Here is a 21,405-nt window from a genome sequence, read left to right on the forward strand (position 1 = left end):
TAACTCATTTGATCTTTTGTATGGCAGTGTGTCTGTGGCCTGTTCTTTTTGGTGAAGGATAGTGAGGAAAGATACAGGAGGTCTCCAACAACTGACGTAGCAGATCTTGCTGTTGGTTTCAGTAACTCAATGGTGCAGCTGATAGGCAAGGTGGAGAATAACTGTCAGATAAGCCAGAGCTCCAAAAGGAATGGTATGATCAGAAGGAAATGCTGACTGGGTACCACAAAGGCTAGGCATCCTGATTATGGAACTTGTATATCCTACGGCTCCAGGATACAACATAATTGAACCATATACTGTTATGGTGATCAATGAAGGCCACTATTTAGTGGAACTTTGTGCTGGTCTAGAACTCCACAGGGTGTATTAGACAAGAGTATGGTTACACAGTTGTTATCTGTCATCCTAGGTTTATATTAATATTTAAGGATAGGAATGCAATTTGCACAAAAAGAGTATACAATATAAGCTGGCTATTATAAATGTGTATTCGCGCCATGTTAAGTTGGGGCAATCCTCCCAGACCTTGGACTCCCTGTCTCATTTCCTTTCTTCATTTTGTGCTTCTGCCTACCGAGTCATTGGCGGGGACTTAAACTGCCGTTTTGAACCCTTAACTGGTATAAGTCCCAGTATTACTAGTGAAGAAGATGCAGTCTAGTCAATTCCGTTATGCAATACATACCCGACTAGGGGGTGGTCCCCCCTCATCCTCCAATTGACCTCACTGACACTAGTCCACTCACTAAGGGCCTGTAATGGACGACTTCCGGCAGATAATCCGGGAAATCCAACGTTTAATAAAATAGGACATGCTTCTATAATTGACTACATACTGGTCGATGTCGAGTTTTGGCCTAAAATCCAGGACTTTGCTGTCCATCCAAGATGTGAAAGCGACCATAATCCATTAGTCCTGGACTTGTGTATTCCCCAGCTTGGGAATCCCCAGGAGTACTCCACCCAACCTCCCCCAAACTTAATTACAAGCGCAGGCGGTAGAAGAGTTTGTTGGGGTACTCTGGCGGTTTCGGATGAGAAACTGGCTAGCCTGTACTCTGAGATTTTCCCTTTTCTCGAGTTTGTTTTTAATACTATCGGAAACCATCAAGACCAAGAATCTTTGATACTAATAAAAAATAACCACCAAGAGATGTTTCTTAAATTGGCGGCCTTTTTGTATACACACGGCAAAAACTGTAGACCTGATCCCAAACCGAAACATCCATGGTTCAATAAGGCCTGTAGAGAAGAAAAATCAACACTTCTCCTTAGAGTCAAGAACAAGGATCTCCCTGGCACTAGGATAGCTAGGTCTCGCTTCAAATCCATTCTGGCTGAGGCGAAGGCAGCTTGGGAAACTGAAAAATGGGAAGCGATACAAAAAGCTTTAGAAAGCAGAGATATGCGTTCCTTTGGGAACCTTGTGGAGACAGGCCACACAAAAGGTAACCTGGCCATTGTTCCCAACTTGGCCAAAGAAACCTGGAGAACACATTTTAAAATCCTATATTCTAGGCCCGAGAATTCAATTGAACCTGAGGGTACCTGTTACATTGAAAATAAAATACTTTGTAGGGTAAGTAGATCCAATAGCCGTAGATGTTCTTAAGTAGGTTTATTAGTTATAAGTTGGTAGTAAGGAAGGCCCCACCGGGAGCAGCATCCAGCTGCTCAGCCCCACTTCACTCAAACTGACCACACATTCAAACCATGCATACACGAACATACTAATGACATCACACACACAGGCTGAGCAGCAGGGAAAGAGAAGACCAGAATATAACAGTACCTTTCAGAGAGGGTACCTTTGAGAGATGCAGGACGATGGAGCCCTTGAAGTCACTCGCGTTACAAGTCGAGCTCCTTTCTGATGGGATCAGGAGCGCTGGCGCCAACAGGCGCCGGGTCCTGCGGTGCGGCATGCAGCGGTGCAGCGTGCAGTGCCCCCAGGTCGTGGTGTGAACAGCGGCTCGATGGCGGCATCAGATGGCGTCATCGGTGAGATCAGGGTCGCAGTGCGAGAGGGAGGCGGTGCTTGTCACGGTGCTAGCAGGTCATGGTGCAAGCAGCAGCGGCGTCGTTGCTGCAGCGCTGTCATCGGCTGACGACCTGGAGTCGAGGACACTGGCGTCGGTGGGCCAAGGCTGCGGTGTGTGATGAGGGCGGTGCATCGTGTCCCTTTCGAGTGGTGCCACCGAACCACGGTGCAAGCAGTGGCGCCGATTTTGGTGGGTAGTGGCAGCATCAGGAAGGCCACGGCGTTGTCTTGTAGCGAGGCGGTGTAGAGTGCAGACCCACAGGTCACGATACAAGCAGCGACTCGGTGATGGCATCATCAGGCATCTTCGTGAGATCAGGGTCGCGGTGCAGCGTGGTGGCGGTGCCCTCTGCGGTGCTAAAGCTTTGGCGTGAAGCAAGGTGGTGTGGAGTACGTGCCCGCAGGTCGAGGTGCGAGCAACGGCTCGGTGATGTGTTGCGGTGCGGCATTGTGACGGTGCCCTCTGTGGTGCCAAAGTTTCGGCATGAAGCAAGGCGGTGCAGCGAGCGGTGCCCATAGGTCGTGGTTCAAGCAGCGGCTCAGTGGCGGTGTCAACAGGCGTCGTCAGTGAGACCAGGGTTGCGGTGCGGCATTGCGGCGGCGCCCTCTGCAGTGCCAAAGCTTCGGCGTGATGCAAGGAGGTGTGGAGTGCGGTGCCCACAGGTCGCAGTGCAAGCAGCGGCTCGGTGGCGGCGTCAGTAGGTGTCGGTGGTGAGACCTGGGTTGTGGTGCAGGGTTGCGGCTTTGCCCTCTGCGGTGCCTTCAGGACACGGGGTTGGTAGGATCATCGTAGACGTTGTTGAGTTGCTTTTCCTCTGTTTGCAGCACAAAACACACAGTCCCTAGTGCTGCAGGCAGAAGAGCTTGAAGTCTTTGGTGTTCCTGAGACTTCGTGAACAGGGAGCAAGCTCTACCTCAAGCCCTTGGAGAGACTCACAAATTGGAATGCAGAAAGTCCAGTCCAGGCCTTTCACTGCCCAAGACAGAAGTAGCCACTGCATGTCAGCCCAGCAAAGCACCCAGTAAAGCAGCTGTTCCTTTTCACAGATTCCACGGCTCTCCTTCTTGGCAGTCTTCTTGTTCCAGATGAGTTCTAACATTCAGGGGTCTGGGACCCAGCATGTGTAGCTAAAGATCGTTTGATCTTTCAGGCAGAGGGTGTCTGTGCCCTGCCACAACCAGTTCTGCCTTCTCTGGTGTAATTTCCTGACCGGAGGTGGCAGGAGGTGGAGACAGCATTGTCAGAGGAAGACCAGGCCCTTTGAGGTGCAAGGAACTTCCTCCCCCTTCCCCCCTTCCCCCCTTCCCCATCACAGCTCAGGTCTAATCAGCCCTTTCCTGACCTATCCAGACTATCCAGACCATCTGGAGCCCCTCCACCTCCCCCCCCGCTCCCCTCCCCCTGACCTTCTGTCCTCCAACCTCCAAAACCCAGACAGGCAATCCACATTCCAGCAGAGAAATAGGGGATGACTGAGCAAGAAAATACCCACTTTCTAAAAGTGGAATTTTCAAACACAGAATGTAAAAATCACCTTTATTAAAAGATGCATCTTTAGATTCTGAGTTCAGGCATGATAAATGTATTTTCTTACCGAATCCCCTGGGCCAGTTACGTTTATAAGATGTTATAAACAAACCTCCCATTCTATCCTATGGGGGACTGGTAGCCTTGCAATAGTGAAAAACGAAATTGGCTGTAATTCACTATTAGGGCATACCACACACACCGGGACATGTCCTGCCTTTCACATACATTGCACCAGTGCCGGCCCATGTAGGGCGTTTCACCGGGCGGTGACGTGGGATGGGGGAGGAGCAGGGTGGGGGGTTTAAAATACAGGAAACGGATGAGTACAGGTAAGTAACGTAAAAAAAAAATAAAACGAATTTCGTTGCGCATGCTGCAACGCCAAATGGGATGCAGCGAGCACAAAATTTATTTTATTTATTTTTTATGTTACTTACCTGTAATCGTCCGTGTCCCGTATTTTACACCCGGCCACCCTGGCCCTCCCCCGCCCCACGTCACCACCCGGTGAAACACCCTACACGGGCCGGCACTGCATTGCACCCTGCCCACAGGGGTACCTTGGTCCTACCTGAGGTATGTCTGACATGTAAGAAAAGGGAAGGTTAGGGACCGGCCAGTGTGTGCACTGGCCTAGTCGACATGGCAGTTACAAACTGCGAGCAGACTCTACAATGGCAGGCCTGAGTTACCGTTTTCAGGGTTACTCACGGGGGTGGCACAACCACTGCTGCAGGCCCCCGGGTAGCATTTGATTCACCTGCCCTGGCACACGCAGTGCACTTTACTAGAGGCTAACAGGTAAATCAAATATCTAATGATGGAAACACCCATCCATAACACAATTTACACAGAGAGCCTATGCACTTTAGCACTGATTAGCAGTGTTAAAGTGCCCAGAGTCCTAAAACCAACACACACAGGTGGAGGAAAAATAGGAGGAAAAAGCAAAAGGTTTAAGGATAACCCTGCAAAAAGGACCATTTCCAACATGGACCATTCCCCCTTTTGCTCCAGCTTGGCCTTCCCACTGTGGCACTGTGACCCTTGAGGCGTATCAACATGTGGCAACTTTCTGACAAAGATTGCTCCAACTTTATTGAAGAGGAGATCTTCTCCTACTTTAATGTGAAATGTGAATTGGGTATGGTAAAACTGACCAGTACCTTGTGGACAGCCAGTAAACCTGCCCTTAGGGTTTGGTTAAGTGGTAAGTTCAGGGTAGAGAGGCCCAGTAGCTGATACACACTGTGACTCTGAAGGCCTAGATTCTCTCCCTAGAGCGCGCATACAGTGGAGGCCCTCTTTTGAACTTGATCGTTATCTGGCTCTGATGAGATCTCTCCCGCATCGGATCTCACTGAAGGAGGCCAGACAATGTTAGAGGGCATCCACACAAAGGGTCTGTTACATAGGTATGAGTTGGGGAGGCTTCTCTACTGACTGACCACCAGGGAGGTCGCCTCAAGTCCTCGATCATGGAATGCTAAGCAGGTCTTTGCAGATTACTACAGTTCACTGTATGCGAGTAGACCCCACCCCCTCTTGAGACTGACTACACGGTGCTGCGTGATATTCCGCTGCCCTCTGTCATTGGCTAATGACCTTGATCAGCCGCTTATGGTGGAAGAGATCAGGGAGGTGCTCTCGGATATGTCCCAGAGAAAAATGATGGCCCACCATAGGCTTGTGGTTGACTATTACTGGAAATTCTGGAGGCTTCTGCTTTCCCACCTGCTAGCGATATACAACAATGTGGCGGACCATGGGGGGTGTCAGCCTCAGTGTTGGTTGTACTACATTTGTAGTGATCCCTAAATCAAGTCAGCCACTGGATAGATGTTCTTTCTATCGACCTATCTCTCTTATTAATTCAGAATTTAAGGTGTTCACCAAAGTTTTGGCTAATCAGCCATGCCACACTCTAGATCAGTGTGGCTTCATGCCGGCCCGCAGTACTCTGCATTGTATCCAAAGGATCCAGGTGGTCCTCTCCCAGTCCACCCACTTTCGCTGCCCCTCAGCTCTACTTTTGGTGGATTTTGAAAAGACCTTTGATATCATTTATTAGTCCTTCCTGAGTGTTGTGCTGTGCTAGAGAGAGAAGAGTTGGGACTATGCTTTCGTACCCTTGTTGGTCTTCTTTATGCCTGCCCTACTGCTTGGGTCAGTGTCAATGACACCCTGTCTCCTCCTTGCCCTATTCTTAAGGGAACCAGGCAGGACTGTCCTATCTCTCATCTTTTAATTGCATTGGTCATAGATCACCTGGCGTGCCTCCGTCAATGTGATGCTCATATTCAGAGAAGGTCTTAGGATGAGGGTCTGGAAGAGCATATTGCGCTGTATGGTGATGACATGTTGGTGCTCCAAGTGAATAGCCAAACCTCCAGCGATCCGGCAGCTATACGGGGAGGCATCCGTTGTTCGGGTGAACAAATCAAATCCCTGATGGTCCTCATTGCCCGTGATAAGAGTGACTGCTCCCGGTGGTCCATTGTCCCTCTAGACCACCTGTCTTTTAAAAACCTGAGTGTTAATATCTCATCTCTTCCATATTTGACATGGAGCCTTCACCTGCGACCCTAAGCACTAGAATAAGAAGGAACCTGCAGAGGTGGGGTCATCCACCGTTGCACATCCTGGGGATGGTGGCTTTTTCAAAATCATGTATGTAATTATGGGGATTGATTCATTTAAGGACCCTAGAGGCTGGAATCACAATTATATTGCTTATAATGGTTTACCTCTTGTACCATTGATTTATAATCTTCTTTCAAAAGCAGGACCTAGATTGTCCTACCTGTGTTGTTCAATTAATTAACTGGTCTCTCTATACATTCCTTATCACATCGATCGGTGCACAGACATATCTTTATAGCATTTTATAGACATACACAATATGTACTCCATAACCCTCAATCTTAGAAAAATAGTTTTACTTCAAATTTGTTTTGTTTTGTTTTCTTTTTCAAAAAATGTTATACACTATAATCTTACATATGCTTATAGTTTGAAATACAGTTGTGAAAATACATTATCTACAGTGCATAACCAAACAACAAACATTTTTTCCATGACATTACATTAGTGCCAAAAAAGTCCTACTACATTATCCTTATTTATCGGGATATACATTACTTAGCCTCAATATTTTATTTTTTCTATGGTCCAGGTAACAAAGTGAAAAGGTGTTAACGTCAGAGAACACTTTTATGTTTCTTCTCAAAGTTCCAACCACTGTGTGATGGTTGCACTAATAGTCCCTTTTTTCTTCCGTTGACTCAACAATAGTGAAACTCTTAACCTTAGATTGTGGGTAGGTGAGTGAATGGGTAAGGTGATGTGCCGACGCGTTTCGACCTTCGGGATTGGACCTATGTATTTACAAAGAAGGTATTCCTCAAGGCTGTTTTTGTTTTCCTTTTGTAGGACCTTCTGCTGTCTTTTTTTTAAAAGAATTCGCAGGCTTTCAGGTGGCTTTTTCTCTCTTTGTCGGTTTGTTTTCTGGTTTCCGTTGTGATTCTCTATAAGGGAATTAGTAGTGAATGCGGTGACTGCTGTTCCGATGCCCGTCTTTGAGCGCACACTCCGGTTTTTTGATTGAAGTTCGTTCCTTGATGATCCCGGTGGTCCATTGTCCCTCTAGACCACCTGTCTTTTAAAAACCTGGGTGTTAATATCTCGTGTCTTCCATACTTGGCTTGGAGCCTTAACCTGCTACCCTAAGCACTAGAATAGGAAGGAACCTGCAGAGGTGGGGCCATCTACCGTTGCACATCTTGGGGAGGGTGGCTGTTTTCAAAATCATGGCTTTGCCCCGATTTTTGTATTTTTTTTAGAAACGTTCCACACTCAATTCATCAGCAGTAGTTCCAGACCCTTGCTTCGTTGATCTGTACTTTCCTTTTGGCCATTGTCCACTCCTGTAGCCTCTGTGTCTGCAACCCCCTATGATGGAGGAATGTGTGTGGCAGATCTATATTGTTATTATTTGGCTTCGCAATTGGTCATGATTAATGACTGGTTTACTGCAGGGGGTGGAGGGATGATCGGGACTACTGGTTGGAACTGGCCTTGCTTGCCTAGATCGACTAACAGGCCTTCATTATGTGGCCACAATTCCCCTCTCCCTTCCTGAGAATACCCAGGTGGTGTTGCTGTGCTGGAAGAGGCGCTCTATTCTCTGGGATTGCAATTGTTGGCTCACAGGGTTGCCACCTCTGTGGCATGGGACATGGCTACACCACACTGGGGGTCTGGAGGGATTTTTGCAATAGGACAGGATAGGCATCACTCTCCGCGGGATTGTTTGGGCAGGTATTCACAGGCAGGCATTACAGGAGTTGCAGGAGCATTATCAGCTCTCCCGTCTCCGTTCTATAAGATTCTGCAGCTGTGACACGCCCTGTCAGCTAATATTCAGCCTGATATGCATATTCCAGAGTTCAGTCCCCACTAGGATAAATTGTTGATGGGGAAGTTGCATAAGGGGGCTAGCTCCCGATATATCACTCTTTAGTTATCAGTGCTCAAGACCACTTTCCCAAGCAGCGACAGAAGTGGGAGACCTGGATGGGAGAGCTTGAGGATGGGGAATGGCATGAGACTAAATTGCCCCCCCAGGAACTGGCGACTTCCATGCGCCTCCAGCTGGTGCAACTGAATTATCTGCAGTTCATGTACATGAACCCTCTTGTGGTTTCATCAAGCTGGCAGGATCCCCCAGGCCACCTGCACCAGGTGTTCTCTGTTGCACACAGATTTCTTCCACGTAGTTTAGTCCTGCCCGGCGCTGGTTCCCTTGTGGGAGGGGATTGAGAGAAAGTGTTCTGAGATTTTGGGCCACCAACATGCCCTTACCCCAAGGGTTGTGTTGTTGGGGTTGATGGAGGATGTGTGTGGGCAGAGGATGGAGCGCACTTTTATTGGGATACGTACGCTGGTAGTCAAGTGAGATATTGCTCGTAAATGGAGGTCTCCCAGCCCCGCTTCGGTGATGGAGTGGTGGAGGGGGGTTAGATTGGTGTGCTCAGCAGGAACGACCAATATATGTAGCCCGGGCTGCCCCACTAAACATGAGAAGATCTGGGTAGGTGGTGTGCTTGAAAGAACTAAGAAGGGGGAGGAGGGGTCCAAGGGAAATGTACAGACCAGCGAGGACTGCTTCCCCAAACATTAATACAAAACACAGAGAGTCCTCGGGTCTAGAATGCTGGAGACAGCATCAGACGGGACAGCATGTTCCGCCTGATTCTGTCTCCACCACTCTAGACCCGAGAGCTCTCTGTGTTTTGTAGTTGGTGTGATTACCATGGACTAGATGCAAGGGATAACTGAGTGTTAATTGTGCTTTGTATAATACTGTACTGGCTTTATTGACTGCGGTCTGGTTTTGGTTTGTTATAATTAAGGCTTCCTGTTTTCCGTTGTTTTTACTGATTTTTACAGATGAATACAGACAGAAAACATTCATTTTCTTGTCTGTATTTATTTTTAAATGTAGATAAAACGGAAATTGGGTTGGTTTTTGAGTAATTCTAAATTACTGACTGCCATGACTGCCAGGCCAATAGATGTGTGCATTAATAGATAAGGGGGATAAAAAAAGAAAGTAATTTTAATAAAGAGGCTTTAACAGCAGTAGGTATGCACAAGGTTGATACAGAAATTTGCATATTTTCATATAAGTGCACTGATTTATCTTCTGCGGGTGTTCACAGCACTGAAACCTGGCAGACATTCAAGCATTAGTGGATATTTATCGGTTAAAATGAATGTGGAAATATACTAATTTCAGCTTAATTTTTCCGCAAAACCCAAAATAAATGTGGATACAGATAAAATTAGCAAAAAAGAAATATGGAAAAATGCAGATGGAAATTGCCAAACAATAAATACCATAAACCCGGGAGCCCTGGTTATAATGTAAGAAAATCAATAACGTTTGGTTTAAAAAAAAAAAGGAACAGAAGCAGCTTCTCCATGAGAGGTGAATGTAAAGTGCTCATGCAAACGAAGGTGCTAGTGCTATTGCGATCAGTAATATGTAATTGGTTTGAACATTTTACAATAAAGTGCCCATTGTACAATTTACGAAAATGTTATGGCTGTATGTTCACAAATATAGCTCTCCACTAACAGCCAGTTTCAATGGTACAGAGTAAATATAACCATCAAAGTTTTTGCCATGGTCTTAGCTCCTATCTCTCTGGAACAGGGCTCAGAGCTGGCAGCAGCAGGTCAAGTATTAGGCCTGGGAAGCATACCATAATTCCAGGGCTTGATTGAAGTTGGCGGTCCTGGCAAAGCTGTTTGCCAAGTCTAAGTGAGAGTGTACTATGGTGGTAGAGTGCATAAGAATGCCTACTGCAACCACAAGAATCTGAAGTTATTTGCTTTATAGTTGCAGATGAAGATGGGGTTCTCTACAGTTAGGTCTGGGATCCAGAACCTGCAACCAGCAGAAGGATGTTGGTCTTTCAGGTACACCAGGACTTCTTCCTGCCACTGTCTCACAAGGCACCTTGCGGTCAAAACGAATACAGAGGCATTGGGACTGATATAGTAGGTCCTCTGTCTCCTAGGGGACAAGCATTTTGGTGGTCTTGAATCACATCACATCACAAAACATGGAAGCAGTTCTGTTGAGAATCACAACTGCTCCTGTTCTTTGTGAGTTGGATTCCCTCAAGAGGTTGTTTCTGACTTCATACTGAACTTCATATGAACCAAAAGGATTGGTACAATTTAAAAACGTTCAAACACATATCACCTGCCCAGCAATGAATTAGTTTAAAGATTCAACTCTGAAACACGTTTGGAACAATCATTGAGGTGGAAGTGAGACATCCATCTGCAATGCTTACTTTTTCTTATTGGAACTTGGCATAGAAGGGTGTCGTAATTAACTCATTTGATCTTTTGTATGGCAGTGTGTCTGTGGCCTGTTCTTTTTGGTGAAGGATAGTGAGGAAAGATACAGGAGGTCTCCAACAACTGACGTAGCAGATCTTGCTGTTGGTTTCAGTAACTCAATGGTGCAGCTGATAGGCAAGGTGGAGAATAACTATCAGATAAGCCAGAGCTCCAAAAGGAATGGTATGATCAGAAGGAAATGCTGACTGGGTACCACAAAGGCTAGGCATCCTGATTATGGAACTTGTATATCCTACGGCTCCAGGATACAACATAATTGGACCATATACTGTTATGGTGATCAATGAAGGCCACTATTTAGTGGAACTTTGTGCTGGTCTAGAACTCCACAGGGTGTATTAGACAAGAGTATGGTTACACAGTTGTTATCTGTGATCCTAGGTTTATATTAATATTTAAGGATAGGAATGCAAAAAGAGTATACAATATAAGCTGGCTATTATAAATGTGTATTCGCGCCCTGTTAAGTTGGGGCAATCCTCCCAGACCTTGGACTCCCTGTCTCATTTCCTTTCTTCATTTTCTGCTTCTGCCTACCGAGTCATTGGCGGGGACTTTAACTGCCATTTTGAACCCTTAACTGGTATAAGTCCCAGTATTACTAGTGAAGAAGATGCAGTCTAGTCAATTCCGTTATGCAATACATACCCGACTAGGGGGTGGTCCCCCCTCGTCCTCCAATTGACCTCACTGACACTAGTCCACTCACTAAGGGCCTGTAATGGACGACTTCCGGCAGATAATCCGGGAAATCCAACGTTTAATAAAATAGGACATGCTTCTATAATTGACTACATACTGGTCGATGTCGAGTTTTGGCCTAAAATCCAGGACTTTGCTGTCCATCCAAGATGTGAAAGCGACCATAATCCATTAGTCCTGGACTTGTGTATTCCCCAGCTTGGGAATCCCCAGGAGTACTCCACCCAACCTCCCCCAAACTTAATTACAAGCGCAGGAGGTAGAAGAGTTCGTTGGGGTACTCTGGCGGTTTCGGATGAGAAACTGGCTACCCTGTACTCTGAGATTTTCCCTTTTCTCGAGTTTGTTTTTAATACTATCGGAAACCATCAAGACCAAGAATCTTTGAAACTAATAAAAAATAACCACCAAGAGATGTTTCTTAAATTGGCGGCCTTTTTGTATACACACGACAAAAACTGTAGACCTGATCCCAAACCGAAACATCCATGGTTCAATAAGGCCTGTAGAGAAGAAAAATCAACACTTCTCCTTAGAGTCAAGAACAAGGATCTCCCTGGCACTAGGATAGCTAGGTCTCGCTTCAAATCCATTCTGGCTGAGGCGAAGGCAGCTTGGGAAACTGAAAAATGGGAAGCGATACAAAAAGCTTTAGAAAGCAGAGATATGCGTTCCTTTGGGAACCTTGTGGAGACAGGCCACACAAAAGGTAACCTGACCATTGTTCTCAACTTGGCCAAAGAAACCTGGAGAACACATTTTAAAATCCTATATTCTAGGCCCGAGAATTCAATTGAACCTGAGGGTACCTGTTACATTGAAAATAAAATACTTTGTAGGGTAAGTAGATCCAATAGCCGTAGATGTTCTTAAGTAGGTTTATTAGTTATAAGTTGGTAGTAAGGAAGGCCCCACCGGGAGCAGCATCCAGCTGCTCAGCCCCACTTCACTCAAACTGACCACACATTCAAACCATGTATACACGAACATACTAATGACATCACACACACAGGCTGAGCAGCAGGGAAAGAGAAAGACCAGAATATAACAGAAGCTTTCAGAGAGGGTACCTTTGAGAGATGCAGGGCGATGGAGCCCTTGAAGTCACTCGCGTTACAAGTCGAGCTCCTTTCTGATGGGATCAGGAGCGCTGGCGCCAACAGGCGCCGGGTCCTGCGGTGCGGCATGCAGCGGTGCAGCGTGCAGTGCCCCAAGGTCGTGGTGTGAACAGCGGCTCGATGGCGGCATCAGATGGCGTCATCGGTGAGACCAGGGTCACAGTGCGAGAGGGAGGCGGCGCTTGTCACGGTGCTAGGAGGTCATGGTGCAAGCAGCAGCGGCGTCGTTGCTGCAGCGCTGTCATCGGCTGACGAACTGGAGTCGATGGACACTGGCGTCGGTGGGCCAAGGCTGCGGTGTGGGATGAGGGCGGTGCATCGTGTACCTTTCGAGTGGTGCCACCGAACCACGGTGCAAGCAGTGGCGCCGATTTTGGTGGGTAGTGGCAGCATCAGGAAGGCCACGGCGTTGTCTTGTAGCGAGGCGGTGCAGAGTGCGGACCCACAGGTCACGATACAAGCAGCGGCTCGGTGATGGCATCATCAGGCATCTTCGTGAGATCAGGGTCGCGGTGCAGCGTGGTGGCGGTGCCCTCTGCGGTGCTAAAGCTTTGGCGTGAAGCAAGATGGTGTGGAGTACGTGCCCGCAGGTCGAGGTGCGAGCAACGGCTCGGTGATGTGTTGCGGTGCGGCATTGTGACGGTGCCCTCTGTGGTGCCAAAGTTTCGGCATGAAGCAAGGCGGTGCAGCGAGCGGTGCCCATAGGTCGTGGTTCAAGCAGCGGCTCAGTGGCGGTGTCAACAGGCGTCGTCAGTGAGACCAGGGTCGCTCCATCAGTTCCTTTTGGAACCTTGTGGAGACAGGCCACACAAAAGGTAACCTGGCCATTGTTCCCAACTTGGCCAAAGAAACCTGGAGAACACATTTTAAAATCCTATATTCTAGGCCGGAGAATTCAATTGAACCTGAGGGTACGTTTCAGAGAGGGTACCTTTCAGAGATGCAGGGCGATGGAGCCCTTGAAGTCACTCGCGGTGCAAGTCGAGCTCCTTTCTGATGGGATCAGGAGCCCTGGCGCCAATAGGCGCCGGGTCCTGCGGTGCGGCATGCAGCTGTGCAGCGTGCGGTGCCCCCAGGTCGTGGTGTGAACAGCGGCTCGATGGCGGCATCAGATGGCGTCATCGGTGAGACCAGGGTCGCAGTGCGAGAGGGAGGCGGTGCTTGTCAAGGTGCTAGCAGGTCACGGAGCAAGCAGCAGCGGCGTCGTTGCTGAAGCGATGTCATCGGCTGACGAACTGGAGTCGATGACACTGGCGTCGGTGGGCCAAGGCTGCGGTGTGGGATGAGGGCAGAGCATCGTGTACCTTTCGAGTTTTGCCCCCGAACCGCGGTGCAAGCAGTGGCGCCGGTTTTGGTGGGAAGTGGCAGCATCAGGAAGGCCACGGCGTTGTCTTGTAGCGAGGCGGTGCAGAGTGTGGACCCACAGGTCACGATGCAAGCAGCGGCTCGGTTATGGCATTATCAGGCATCTTCGTGAGATCAGGGTCACAGTGCAGCGTGGTGGCGGTGCCCTCTGCGGTGCTAAAGCTTTGGCGTGAAGCAAGGTGGTGTGGAGTACGTGCCCGCAGGTCGAGGTGCGAGCAGCGGCTCGGTGATGTGTTGCGGTGCGGCATTGCGACGGTGCCCTCTGTGGTGCCAAAGTTTCAGCGTGAAGCAAGGCAGTGCAGCGAGCGGTGCCCACAGGTCGTGGTTCAAGCAGCGGCTCAGTGGCGGTGTCAACAGGCGTCGTCAGTGAGACCAGGGTTGCGGTGCGGCGTTGCGACGGCGCCCTCTGCGGTGCCAAAGTTCGGCGTGATGCAAGGAGGTGTGGAGTGTGGTGCCCACAGGTCGCAGTGCAAGCAGCGGCTCGGTGGCGGCATCAGTAGGCGTCGGTGGTGAGACCAGTGTTGTGGTGCAGGGTTGTGGATTTGCCCTCTGCGGTGCCTTCAGGACACGGGGTTGGTAGGGTCATCGTAGACATTGTTGAGTTGCTTTTCCTCTATTTGCAGCACAAAACACACCGTCCCTAGTGCTGCGGGCAGAAGAGCTTGAAGTCTTTGGTGTTCCTGAGACTTCGTGAACAGGGAGCAAGCTCTACCTCAAGCCCTTGGAGAGACTCACAAATTGGATTGCAGAAAGTCCAGTCCAGGCCTTTCACTGCCCAAGACAGAAGTAGCCACTGCAGGTCAGCCCAGCAAAGCACCCAGCAAAGCAGTTGTTCCTTTTCACAGCTTCCACGGCTCTCCTTCTTGGCAGTCTTCTTGTTCCAGATGAGTTCTAACATTCAGGGGTCTGGGACCAAGCATGTGTAGCTAAAGATCGTTTGATCTTTCAGGCAGAGGGTATCTGTGCCCTGCCACAACCAGTTGTGCCTTCTCTGGTGTAATTTCCTGGCAGGAGGTGGCAGGAGGTGGAGACAGCATTGTCAGAGGAAGACCAGGCCCTTTGAGGTGCAAGGAAATTCCTCCCCTTCCCCCCCCTTCCCCCATCACAGCTCAGGTCTAATCAGCCCTTTCCTGACCTATCCAGACTATCCAGATCATCTGGAGCCCCTCCGCCCCCCCCGCTCCCCTCCCCCTGACCTTCTGTCCTCCAACCTCCAAAACCCAGACAGGCAATCCACATTCCAGCAGAGAAATACGGGATGACTGAGCAAGAAAATACCTACTTTCTAAAAGTGGAATTTACAAACACAGAATGTAAAAATCACCTTTATTAAAAGATGCATCTTTAGATTCTGAGTTCAGGCATGATAAATGTATTTTCTTACCGAATTCCCTGGGCCAGTTATGTTTATAAGATGTTATAAACAAACCTCCCATTCTATCCTATGGGGGACTGGTAGCCTTGCAATAGTGAAAAACGAAATTGGCTATAATACACTATTAGGACATGCCACACACACCGGGACATGTCCTGCCTTTCACATACATTGCACCACTGCTGGGCCATGTAGGGCGTTTCACCAGGCGGTGACGTGGGACGGGGGAGGGGCAGAGTGGGGGGTGTAAAATACAGGAAACGGATGATTACAGGTAAGTAACGTAAAAAATAAATAAAATGAATTTCATTGCGCACGCTGCAATGCCAAATGTGATGCAGCGAGCGCAACAAAATTTGTTTTATTTATTTTTTATGTTACTTAACTGTAATCGTCCGCGTCCCGTATTTTACAACCCCGCCACCCTGCCCCTCCCCTGCCCCACGTCACCACCCGGTGAAACGCCATACATGGGCCGGCACTGCATTGCACCCTGCCCACAGGGGTACCTTGGGCCTACCTGAGGGATGTCTGACATATAAGAAAAGGGAAGGTTAGGGACCGGCCAGTGTGAGCACTGGCCTAGTTGACATGGCAGTTACCAACTGCGCGCAGACTCTACAATGGCAGGCCTGAGTTACTGTTTTCAGGGCTACTCACGGGGGTGGCACAACCAGTGCTGCAGGCCCCCAGGTAGCAGTTGATTCACCTGCCCTGGCACACGCAGTGCACTTTACTAGAGGCTAACAGGTAAATCAAATATCTAATGATGGAAACACCTATCCATAACACAATTTACACAGAGAGCATATGCACTTTAGCACTGATTAGCAGTGTTAAATGCCTATAGTCCTAAAACCAACACACACAGGTCGAGGAAAAATAGGAGGAAAAAGCAAAAGGTTTGGTGATAACCCTGCAAAAAGGACCATTTCCAACATGGACCATGCCCCCTTTTGCTCCAGCTTGGCCTTCCCACTGTGGCACTGTGACCCTTGAAGCGTATCAACGTGTGGCACCTTCCTGACCAAGATTGCTCCAACTTTTTTGAAGAGGAGATCTTCTCCTACTTTAATGTGAAAGGTGATTTGGGTATGGTAAAACTGACCAGTACCTTGTGGACAGCCAGTAAACCTGCCCTTAGGGTTTGGTTAAGTGGTAATTTCAGGGTACAGAGGCCCAGTAGCTGACACACACTATGACTCTGAAGGCCTAGATTCTCTCCCTAGAGCGGCGGATACAGTGGTGGCCCTCTTTTGAACTTGATCGTTATCTGGCTCTGATGAGATCTCTCCTGCATCAGATCTCACTGAAGGAGGCGAGACAATGTTAGAGGGCATCCACACAAAGGGTATGTTACATAGGGATGAGTTGGGGAGGCTTCTCTACTGACTGACCACCAGGGAGGTCGCCTCAAGTCCTCGACGATGGAACGCTGAGCAGGTCTTTGCAGATTACTACAGTTCACTGTATGCGAGTAGACCCCACCCCCTCTTGAGACTGACTACATGGTGCTGCGTGATATTCCGCTGCCCTCTGTCGTTGGTTAATGACCTTGATCAGCCGCTTATGGTGGAAGAGATCAGGGAGGTGCTCTCGGATATGTCCCAGAGAAAAATGATGGGACATCCATAGGCTTGTGGTTGACTATTACTGGAAATTCTGGAGTCTTCTGCTTTCCCATCTGCTAGCGATATACAACGATGTGGCGGACCATGGGGGGTGTCAGCCTCAGTGTTGGTTGTGCTACATTTGTAGTGATCCCTAAATCAAGTCAGCCACTGGATAGATGTTTTTCCTATCGACCTATCCCCTCTTATTAATTCAGAAGTTGAGGTGTTCACCAAAGTTTTGGTTAACCAGCCACGCCACACTCTAGATCAGTGTGGCATCATGCCGGCCCGCAGTACTCTGCATTGTATCCAGAGGATCCAGGTGGTCCTCTCCCAGGCCACCCGCTTTCGCTGCCCCTCAGCTCTGCTTTTGGTGGATTTTGAAAATACCTTTGATATCATTGATTAGTCCTTCCTGAGTGTTGTGCTGTGCTAGAGAGAGAAGAGTTGGGACTATGCTTTCGTACCCTTTTTGGTCTTCTTTATGCCTGCCCTACTGCCTGGGTCAGTATCAATGGCGCCCTATCTCCTCCCTTCCCTATTCTTAAGGGAACCAGGCAGGACTGTCCTATCTCTCATCTTTTATTCGCATTGGTGATAGATCACCTGGCGTGCCTCCTTCAATGTGATGCTCATATTCAGAGATGGTCTTAGAATGAGGGTCTGGGAGAGCATATTGTGCTGTATGGTGATGACATGTTGGTGCTCCAAGCGAATAGCCAGACCTCCAGAGATCCGGCAGCTATACAAGGAGGCATCCGTTGTTCGCGTGAACAAATCAAATCCCTGATGGTCCTCATTGCCCGTGATAAGAGTGACTGCTCCCGGTGGTCCATTGCCCCTCTAGACCACCTGTCTTTTAAAAACCTGAGTGTTAATATCTCGTCTCTTCCATACTTGGCATGGAGCCTTAACCTGCGACCCTAAGCACTAGAATAAGAAGGAACCTGCAGAGGTGGGGCCATCTACCGTTGCACATCCTGGGGATGGTGGCTTTTTCAAAATCATGTATGTAAATATGGGTATTGATTCATTTAAGGACCCTAGAGGCTGGAATCACAATTATATTGCTTATAACGGTTTACCTCTAGTACCATTGATTTATAATCTTCATTCAAAAGCAGGACCTAAATTGTCCTACCTGTGTTGTTCAATTAATTAACTGGTCTCTCTATATATTCCTTATCACATCGATCGGTGCACAGACATATCTTTATAGAATTTTATAGACATACACAATATGTACTCCATAACCCTTCATTTTAGAAAAATTGTTTTACTTCAAATTTGTTTTCTTTTCTTTTCTTTTTCAAAAAATGTTATACACTATAATCTTACATATGCTTATAGTTTGAAATACAGTTGTGAAAATACATTATCTACAGTGCATAACCAAACAACAAACATTTTTACCATGACATTACATTAGTGCCAAAAAAGTCCTACTACATTATCCTTATTTATCGGGATATACATTACTTAGCCTCAATATTTTATCTTTTTTTATGGTCCGGGTAACAAAGTGAAAAGGTGTTAAGGTCAGAGAACACTTTTATGTTTCTTCTCAAAGTTCCAACCACTGTGTGATGGTTGCACTAATAGTCTTTTTTTTCTTCTGTTGACTCATCAATAGTGAAACTCTTAACCTTAGATTGTGGGTAGGTGAGTGAATGGGTAAGGTGTATGTGCCGACGCGTTTCGACCTTCGGGATTGGACCTGTGTATCTACAAAGAAGGTATTCCTCAAGGCTGTTTTCGTTTTCCTGTTGTAGGACTCTTCTGCTGTCTTTTTTCTTTTAAAGAATTCGCAGGCTTTCAGGTGGCTTTTTCTCTCTTTGTCGGTTTGTTTTCTGGTTTCCGTTGAGATTCTCTATAAGGGAATTAGTAGTGAATGCGGTGACTGCTGTTCCGGTACCCGTCTTTGAGGGCACACTCCGGTTTTTTGATTGAAGTTCGTTCCTTGATGATCCCAGTGGTCGATTGTCCCTCTAGACCACCTGTCTTTAAAAAACCTGGGTGTTAATATCTTGTGTCTTCCATACTTGGCATGGAGCCTTAACCTGCGACCCTAAGAACTAGAATAAGAAGGAACCTGCAGAAGTGGGGCCATCTACCGTTGCACATCCTGGAGAGGGTGGCTGTTTTCAAAATCATGGCATTGCCCCGATTTTTGTATTTTTTTTAGAAACGTTCCACACTCAATTCCTCAGCAGTAGTTCCAGACCCTTGCTTTGTTGATCTGTACTTTCCTTTTGGCCATTGTCCACTCCTGTAGCCATTGTGTCTGCAATCCCACTATGATGGAGAAATGTGTGTGGCAGATCTATATTGTTATTATTTGGCCTCGCAATTGGTCATGATTAATGACTGGTTTACTGCAGGGGGTGGGGGGATGATCGGGACTACTGGTTGGAGCTGACCTTGCTTGCCTAGATCGACTAACAGGCCCTCACTATGTGGCCTCAATTCCCCACTCCCTTCCTGAGAATACCCAGGTGGTGTTGCTGTGCTGGAGGGAGGCGCTCCATTTTCTGGGATTGCAATCGTTGGCTCACAGGGCTGCCACCTCTGTGGCAGGGGATGTGGCTACACCACACTGGGGGTCTGGAGGGCTTTTTGCAATAGGACAGGATAGGCATCACTCACCGCGGGGTTGTTTGGGCAGGTATTCACAGGCAGGCATTACAGGAGTTGCACGAGCATTATCAGCTCTCCCGTCTCCGTTCTATAAGATTCTGCAGCTGTGACACGCCCTGTCAGCTAATATTCAGCCTGATACGCATATTCCAGAGTTCAGTCCCCACAAGGATAAATTGTTGATGGGGAAGTTGCATAAGGGGGCTAGCTCCCTGATTTATCACTCTTTAGTTATCAGTGCTCAAGACCACTTTCCCAAGCAGCGACAGAAGTGGGAGACCTGGATGGGAGAGCTTGAGGATGGGGAATGGCATGAGACTAAATTGGCCCCCCAGGAACTGGCGATTTCCATGCGCCTCCAGCTGGTGCAACTAAATTATCTGCAGTTCATGTACATGAACCCTCTTGTGGTTTCATCAAGCTGGCAGGATCCCACAGGCCACCTGCACCAGGTGTTCTCTGTTGCACACAGATTTTTCCACGTAGTTTAGTCCTGCCCGGCGCTGGTTCCCTTGTGGGAGGGGATTGAGAGAAAGTATTTTGAGATTTTGGGCCACCAACATGCCCTTACCCCAAGGGTTGTGTTGTTGGGGTTGATGGAGGATGTGTGTGGGCAGAGGATGGAGCGCACTTTTATTGGGATACGTACGTTGGTAGTCAAGTGAGATATTGCTCGTAAATGGAGGTCTCCCAGCCCCGCTTCGGTGATGGAGTGGTGGAGGGGGGTTAGATTGGTGTGCTCAGCAGGAACGACCAATATATGTAGCCCGGGCTGCCCCAGTAAACATGAGAAGATCTGGGTAGGTGGTGTGCTTTAAAGAACTAAGAAGGGGGAGGAGGGGTCCAAGGGAAATTTACAGACCAGCGAGGACTGCTTCCCCAAACATTAATACAAAACACAGAGAGTCCTCGGGTCTAGAATGCTGGAGACAGCATCAGACGGGACAGCATGTTCCGCCTGATTCTGTCTCCAGCACTCTAGACCCGAGGGCTCTCTGTGTTTTGTAGTTGGTGTGCTTACCACGGACTAGATGCAAGGGATAACTGAGTGTTAATTGTGCTTTGTATAATACTGTACTGGCTTGATTGACTGCGGTCTTGTTTTGTTTTGTTATACTTAAGGCTTCCTGTTTTCCGTTTTTACTGATTTTTACAGATAAATACAGACAGAAAACATTCATTTTCTCGTCTGTATTTATTTTTAAATGTAGATAAAAACGGAAATTGGGTTGGTTTTTGAGTAATTCTAAATTACTGACTGCCATGACTGCCAGACCAATAGATGTGTGGATTGATAGATAAGGGGGATAAAAAAAGAAAGTAATTTTAATAAAGAGGCTTTAACAGCAGTAGGTATGCACAAGGTTCATACAGAAATAAGTGCACTGATTTATCTTCTGCGGGTGTTCACAGCACTGAAACCTGGCAGACATTCAAGCATTAGTGGATATTTATCGGTTAAAATTAATGTGGAAATATACTAATTTTAGCTTAATTTTTCCTCAAAACCCAAAATAAATGTGAATAAATACAGATAAAATTAGCAAAAAAGAAATATGGAGAAATGCAGATGGAAATTGCCAAACAATAAATACCATGACCCCGGGAACCCTGGTTATAATGTAAGAAAATCAATAACATTTGGTTTAACAAAAAAAAAAAAAAAGGAACAGAAGCAGAGAGGTGAATGTAAAGTGCTCATGCAGAGGAAGGCGCTAGTGATATTGCGATCAGTAATATGTAATTGGTTTGAACATTTTACAAGAAAGTGCCCATTGTACAATTTACGAAAATGTTATGGCTGTATGTTCACAAATATAGCCCTCCACTAACAGCCAGTTTCAATGGTACAGAGTAAATATAACCATCAACGTTTTTGCCATGGTCTTAGCTCCCTATCTCTCTGGAACAGGGCTCAGAGCTGGCAGCAGCAGGGCAAGTATTAGGCCTGGGAAGCATACCATAATTCCAGGGCTTGATTGAAGTTGGCGGTCCTGGCAAAGCTGTTTGCCAAGTCTAAGTGAGAGTGTACTATGGTGGTAGAGTGCATAAGAATGCCTACTGCAACCACAAGAATCTGA

The sequence above is a fragment of the Lissotriton helveticus genome, chromosome 11, assembly GCF_964261635.1.
Source record: "Lissotriton helveticus chromosome 11, aLisHel1.1, whole genome shotgun sequence".
Classification (NCBI taxonomy): Eukaryota; Metazoa; Chordata; class Amphibia; order Caudata; family Salamandridae; genus Lissotriton; species Lissotriton helveticus.